The sequence below is a fragment of the Littorina saxatilis genome, linkage group LG1 (assembly GCF_037325665.1).
Source record: "Littorina saxatilis isolate snail1 linkage group LG1, US_GU_Lsax_2.0, whole genome shotgun sequence".
Lineage (NCBI taxonomy): Eukaryota > Metazoa > Mollusca > Gastropoda > Littorinimorpha > Littorinidae > Littorina > Littorina saxatilis.
Window position 1 is genome coordinate 101,543,955 of NC_090245.1, and position 7,464 is coordinate 101,551,418.

A 7,464-nucleotide genomic window follows, 5' to 3' on the forward strand; every position below is an offset into this window, starting at 1 on the left:
GCTGCTTTAAACACACGTACGAAGAATTTTGAAAGCTTAATCGTCTCGAAATCGTTACTTTTTTTTAATCTAAATGTATTACTTTTCGTTTCAAATCAGGTAAAATGCTGTCAAGATGCGCCAAAATGTAATCCATCCCAAAAAAATTGAGCGTGTGCTGTGGTGTTGTCCTGTGGTAATATATTGTATATAAATATATATATATATATATATATATTTAAAAAATCAACCAATACACGAAGCCAGTGTAATCATCCTTGTTGTGCAATAGCCCAGTAGATGTTCATTCATTGTCTCGTATTCTTGGTTTATCAACCCAAATTGTCGAAAATAAAGAAATGTTGACCAAACATGGTGTGTTTGTGTACGAGTGTGTGGCGGGTTCATATACATGTGTGTGTGTCAGTGTGTGTGTGTGTGCATATACATGTGTGTGTGTGCGTCAGTGTGTGTGTATGTGTAGTTGCGTGTGTGTGTGTGTGTGCATATACATGTGTGTGTGCGTCAGTGTGTGTGTATGTGTAGTTGCGTGTGTGTGTGTGTGTGTGCATAATTATCCATGTGTGTGTGTGCGTCAGTGTGTATGTATGTGTAGTTGCGTGTGTGTGTGTGTGTGTATGTGCATATACATGTGTGTGTGCGTCAGTGTGTGTGTATGTGTGTGTGTTACACTCTAATGGAAGCAGCCAGGTGTGATAGCATGCTTGAAGTATATGTGTGTGTAAAAGCTTAGATGCATCTGTCCTGGTTTGCAGTATAATAATTATTGATATAGGCCTGAAAAACAAACAAAAATTCATCACTACCTTGATTCGCTTTTCTTAAAATCAAACTGGTATGAAATGATACACACAAACACACACACAAATGCATACAAGCACTCTCACCACACACACGCACACCACACACACACACACACACACACACACACACACACACACACACACACACACACACACACACACACACACACACACACAGCCAGTAAAGAGATTTATTCACTATTTTCGAATGAAACAAGAATGAGCAAGCCTGATTTAAAAACAGCTACATGTAGTGATGTACACCTCTCACAAATCTATTTACAACTCTATAGATACACAATCTTCTGAAAAGTATGATGCACAAACACTGAATAAACACACTATATGCATGTAAAGAATCTTTCCCAGCAATTCACACATTCAGAAATCAAAAAGAAAATATAACTTAACATTTCACACAAAAACACTCTTATAGGTCAGAAAAAAACATGACATTTAGTAGATTATCCATGCACTCATGTTGGACAGTCTCTTAAATTCCCAATCTATTCTTAGCTGTTGTCATTTTTTCTGTTCTTGTGTAACTGTCAAGTTGAATGATGCTTTACCTTTACTGTATTTCAGCCATTGCATGTCCAGTTTTCTGCTAATGAAGCACCAAAAGCTCAGCCTAAAGAAACATGAGAAAAATACTACTTTTGAGTTAAACGGTCTAATTAGTTTCTACAGAGAGAAAAAAAATCACACAGTGAAAAGATTTTGTAAATCACACATCATCCATGGTCATCATGCAGGTCTTCAAGATTAATTTTTTCTTCAGGTTTCTGTTCTTCCACACAAAGATCAGCCAAAAGGACAAACTAACAAAGAAGTTTTAAAAAGTTACATCCACCATACATAACAACATTTATTCCAATAACATGGAAAAATTTCATATGACATCACACATCCCATTTAATTGGTCCTTTGGGTCTGTTCTACATACTCGACCATTTGTGACCCTCCACCACGGAATGAGTCGCATGTCACCTTTGCATGATTTTCATATTTTTACATTTTCCTAAAGAGTTTTTTATGCTCTATCCAGTGGTGAAACCCGTTTTAGAAAAGAGCGAAAACTGTTTGAGTTATAAGCCTGTGACTAAGGTGACCCTCACACTGATACCTGACACCCCCCAGACTTATATTAAGCCTAGCGCAGAACCGCGCGAGGTGACATGCGACTCATTCCGTGGTGGAGGGTCACATTTGTTCTGCAAGAAGACCACGACTGACAACTATCAATTCTTAAAACATACACTTAGCAAAGCGAAGAAAACTTGAAGCTGACAGAAGGTCTTACTCAGGTACTCAGATACGTCTTTTTCGAAAGGCTGGCCATATTGAGGTCTACCGAATGACGTCTCACAACGTGCGTGGTCGTCCTTGGCGGTCAAGAAAGCCGCCGCGATCATTGCGCAGACGACACTTTTAGACCGCCAATATTTTGTGTGCGCATCACGTGCTCCACATAAATCGGCCGGAAACGAAGCAATTGGGAAACCTGGATTGCAGCAGAAGAACATAACAACAAATCAAAACCCACTTATATTTATCAAATAAATACATAGCATGGAATATCACATTCAAACTGGTATTATGACATTGACATAATGACTTAAATGATAAATGAGTACATTTATGTTATACTTCCAGCAATCTGCTTCCTCACTTTTTCTCCTACAGATATTCAGCGTAGACAACCAGCCTACGTTTTTCTTTCTCACATCAACATTCTTCAAAGCATGAAATGAAAATAATGGCGTATAGATTACATTCGACTAGATTAGAACAAATTCAGCTCACAAATCAGATGAGGAAAAATAGCAAATGGGTTCCCGGTAAATCACAACGAAGTAATGACCAATCACATTACAACATAATTACATACAGGCAAATCAGTAACGGAATGGTAGATGACAGAGAGATTTGGGTTTTCTTGAAAGTATCACAAATACATGCAGTGTACATTTATCACAAGGCGCTGATCAGACTCTCCCTGCTTCACGTTACAGGCGACAGATCCCAAGCCCACAAACCACACTCGCTTAAAACACACGTGCTCATTAAAATCAAATCTTTTGTGAACATCATTCTACCATGGTATTTGAGACCATGAGACCATCTATGTTCGTTCATTCAGTTACATTAGCAGTTACATTGCAAGCCTTAACAGACTGAATAAAGCTGAACGTCGAACCTGCCACAAAGACCACCCCAAAGGATCCCCGACTAGTTTTTTTTGCTATACCTTTAGACGTCAGCTCAGTGCGAATGTCCCAAAAGACAAGACTTTAAACAGCCTCATAAGCAGTAATGGTTAATTTAACTAATGTGCCGTGTTCTATTCAATTCACGTTACTCACCCTTTATCGTCCCAATTTGCACTTTCCATTGCGACCACCTGATGGTTGTAATAGGCAGGTTCAACTGTACTTTATAATTTCGACACCTTCCGGCTCCACCACCCCCCATTGTCAAGCAAAAAGACACGTCAAAGTCGACATTTCTTCGCATCAAATCGTATCTGCCCACTCACTGCGCATGACGGGCTATAACCACAACCGTAAGGAAAAGAGAACATGCATGTTCTCTGTCAAGCTCTTAAGAGCAGTGTGTCTAGTTCCAAAGCTTAGCATGATCTGTATATAATGATCTGTATATATTATATACAAATAAAAATGAAAATGGTTTATGTGTTTTAATATAGATATGAGTGCAAACATACTGTGCATCGTGCATTTATTCTTAATGTTCTTATGCAATCATCTCATGTGCTTTGAATTATAAGCACAACCAAGTGTCATAACCCATAATCACATTAAACAACAATTAATATCATCACCGCACTGGTTGTTCAGTTTAAGTACAAGTATTATGACAATATATCATTGCCACACGTTTGTTTACAACAGCCCCATACAACTCTAATAAGCAAAACTCATGAGACCATCTACGTTCTTTCATTCAGTTATTTCAGCAGTTACATTGCAAGCTCTAACAGACTCGGAATAAAGCTGAGTGTTTACTTGCAAAAACAGAATTACTGGTGATAAGTTCTGTTCCTACATCAGTGTCCTACTTCTTGCTAGAATCATTGCAAAACAACATCTATAAAACATTGTATCAATCACAGAAAGAATTCAATGTCTGGGCCGTGTTGAATATTATACAATTACAAGTCTTGAATCAGCACATTTTACATTGGAATGTTATTTCGAAACAATTGTTAATGAGCTACAAATGGGGAAAAAATCAGCATATATTAATTAATGCTCAGTGGACAACAAAACCTTACATAACTAATATCATTTTTAATGGAATTGCTTTTCTTCCTGCTCCTTCTTTGTTGCTGTTTTATGTATGAGCGGACGATCATTTTCTAAACATCATACACCCACTAACAATGAGAATGACCACAACATTTCTAACATAAAGTAGATGTGCGTGTGTGTCCAGATAGGGACATGCATGCAATCATCAACATCATCTCATCATCACACAGAAACAGCTTCCATCAAACAATGATCAATATGATGAAACATTTACGTGGTTTTTATGGACATGCCAAAAGTTATGCTCCTGACTGCTGTAACAGCTGACAAGATGTTTTCTGTTTATTTTTGTTTAGTGCATGATGAAAACTCAGATTTAAAGAGCCAAAAATACTGAAAAACACGGAATATGCACGGAAAGCAAAGTGATAAAGTATGACTCTCATTGTGATATTGAATAATGACCATACATAAAAATGTGCCAGTACACACAAACCTGCCTTGAAGACCACCTCCCAATTACCACCACCCTGAAAAATTCCTGACAAGTTGTTTTTTTCCCAAAAAATAATTCAAATTCCTATGGCGACCACCTGTCTATTAACGACCATTTTGGGTCGGTCCTGTGAGTGCTTGTTACAGACAATTACGACCACCCTGAACAATTTCCCGACAAGTTGTTTTTTTCCCCCTCTACAGTTCAAATTCCTATGGCGACCACCTGTCTGTAACGAGCATTTTTCGTCGGTCCCGTGAGTGCTTGTTGCAGACAATTACGACCACCCTGAACAATTTCTCGACAAGTTGTTTTTTTCCCCCTCTACAGTTCAAATTCCTATGGCGACCACCTGTCTGTAACGACCATTTTGGGTCGGTCCCGTGAGTGCTTGTTACAGACAATTACGACCACCCTGAACAATTTCCCGACAAGTTGTTTTTTTCCCCCTCTACAGTTCAAATTCCTATGGCGACCACCTGTCTATAACGAGCATTTTTGGTCGGTCCGGTGAGTTCTTGCTGTCGACAGGTTGAACTGTACTGTAGTGTAAACAATCATGAATGGCTTATAAACGAATGTCATGTGTCAGTACTTTAATAAACACTGATGAATGACTCACGAACGTGAAGTATACAATTGCAATTTGCATGTAGATATGGAAGTTGTGAGCTGCGGCACCCATGTGCGCATCACAAACATTTCATTGCACCCAATGGACACGCACACAGTTAGCGCAAATTAAAATCACGTCCACTAACTACCAGCATCATTCTACCACTCAAACATGAGTGAATGTTCGACATGATATCTGCATTAAAGCAAGGCTAACCTGTGCTATACTAGTCAAAATTAATTAGCTAGAAGCTTAAGATATTATTATTTTACTCTATTGGTTTATTTCTAACCTTCAAGCAACTAGTCGTATCTACTGTTTCTTTCTTTCTTTATTTGGTGTTTAACGTCGTTTTCAACCGTTGAAGGTTATATCGCGACGGAGGGAAGGGGGGTGATGGGATAGAGCCACTTGTCAATTGTTTCTTGTTCACAAAAGCACTAATCAAAAATTTGCTCCAGGGGCTTGCAACGTAGTACAATATATTACCTTACTGGGAGAATGCAAGTTTCCAGTACAAAGGACTTAACATTTCTTACATACTGCTTGACTAAAATCTGTACAAACATTGACTATATTCTATACAAGAAACACTTAACAAGGGTAAAAGGAGAAACAGAATCCGTTAGTCGCCTCTTACGACATGCTGGGGAGCATCGGGTAAATTCTTTCTCGTCCCAACCAATATGGGACTCCCCCTAACCCGCGGGGGGGCGTATTTACTGTTAAATCTAGTCTAAAACGTGAACCTCTGTTGGAGAGTATTCAACTACAGCATGCACAGTGAGTGAAATCACCTGTCCTTTACCTTGGAAGTAAACTCATAACAACAAAGAAACACTTTGAGATAAAGCCAGGCAGAATCTTCTGACAAATTCTCATAAAACTCCAATCACAGGGTAACGAAATAACGCTCAGATAGATCCGTTCATTTGCTTGTGATTTTTGCTCAACAATAACACAGGGCTGAAAGATTTCACAACTGTGATGTCACAACCTCAAAGGTCAAGGCAAGATCTACAGGTCTAAAGAGACTACAGATCTATCCGCTGGTCAACATGTATCTGTTCTACTGGCCGGTCTATGCAATGATCTACACACAGCATCAAACATTTTTCACCTTACTTGTCAATCACTTTTCTAGCTATTGCTCCTCATGGGTTCGTGAGATTTTTTTTACAACAATTCATCAACATTCTCTGTGTATTGCAAACACCATCCAGCTCCAAAGAACCATAACAAAGAAGTAATAAATACTGTATAATCAATTAACAAGAACAGTAACCATAACAGGTGATGGAAATGATTCGTTAAGTTAAACATGAACGAAAACCACAGTTGCATATATAAATTCACGACTATCAGCTGTTTGATATCAAAAGACGGCTACACTATCTCACTTGAGCTCAAGGAAGAAAAGCGCACCTAGACATTGCGCTGTCCTAAATTGTAAACTAATATCTTATTCTGTTTTTTTCCATGATCATATCCAGTCTCTGACTTTTTCTCATGATGAATTTTCAGAATAAAAAACAGTGGAGACATTAATAGAACACAATAATAGGTTAAAAGAATTTGGCGTTTGAATTAAAAGCTACTGAGTTTGTTTCTAATCTTCACCATGACAAATGTACGTCTAAACTTGAACAAATGTCTGGCAATGAGACTGCAGGACTCGGGGGGAAAAATAAATGTGCTCGCTTGATGAGATCATTAGTATCAATCAATCAATCAATGAGTCTTATATCGCGCATATTCCGTGGGTACAGTTCTAGGCGCTCTGCAGTGATGCCGTGTGAGATGAAATTTTATACGGCCAGTAGATTGCAGCCATTTCGGCGCATATTTACCTTTCACGGCCTATTATTCCAAGTCACACGGGTATAGGTAGACAATTATTAACTGTGCCTAAGCAATTTTGCCAGGAAAGACCCTTTTGTCAATCGTGGGATCTTTAACGTGCACACCCAATGTAGTGTACACGGGGGGAGGTTCGGACACCGAAGAGAGTCTGCACACAAAGTTGACTCTGTGAAATAAATTTCCGCCGAACCTGGGATCGAACTCACGCTGACAGCGGCCAACTGAATACAAATCCAGCGCGCTACCAACTGAGCTATATCCCCGCCCATGTACATGTACATCATCCGATTTAATGTCATGTCACTGTCTCTCCATCATAAAGATGTGTTATAAAGTATGTCATACTAAATATCTTTATGTTTTTAGATCTACTATTACAGTACAGTTGTCTGGAAACTAATTGACATTTTT

The 7,464-nt window shown here is 38.7% G+C and overlaps 1 protein-coding gene across 2 annotated transcripts in view; it reads right to left on the minus strand.

Moving 5' to 3' along the window:
* Positions 1 to 980: 980 nt before the first annotated feature.
* LOC138947869 (dmX-like protein 2) overlaps positions 981 to 7,464 on the minus strand; it is a 128,695-nt gene continuing 122,211 nt past the window's right edge. For both annotated transcript variants that reach the window (XM_070319443.1, XM_070319433.1), the window contains one exon: positions 981 to 7,464. This exon is cut by the window's right edge and continues 2,230 nt beyond it. The gene's annotated coding sequence lies outside the window, so the exon portion shown is untranslated.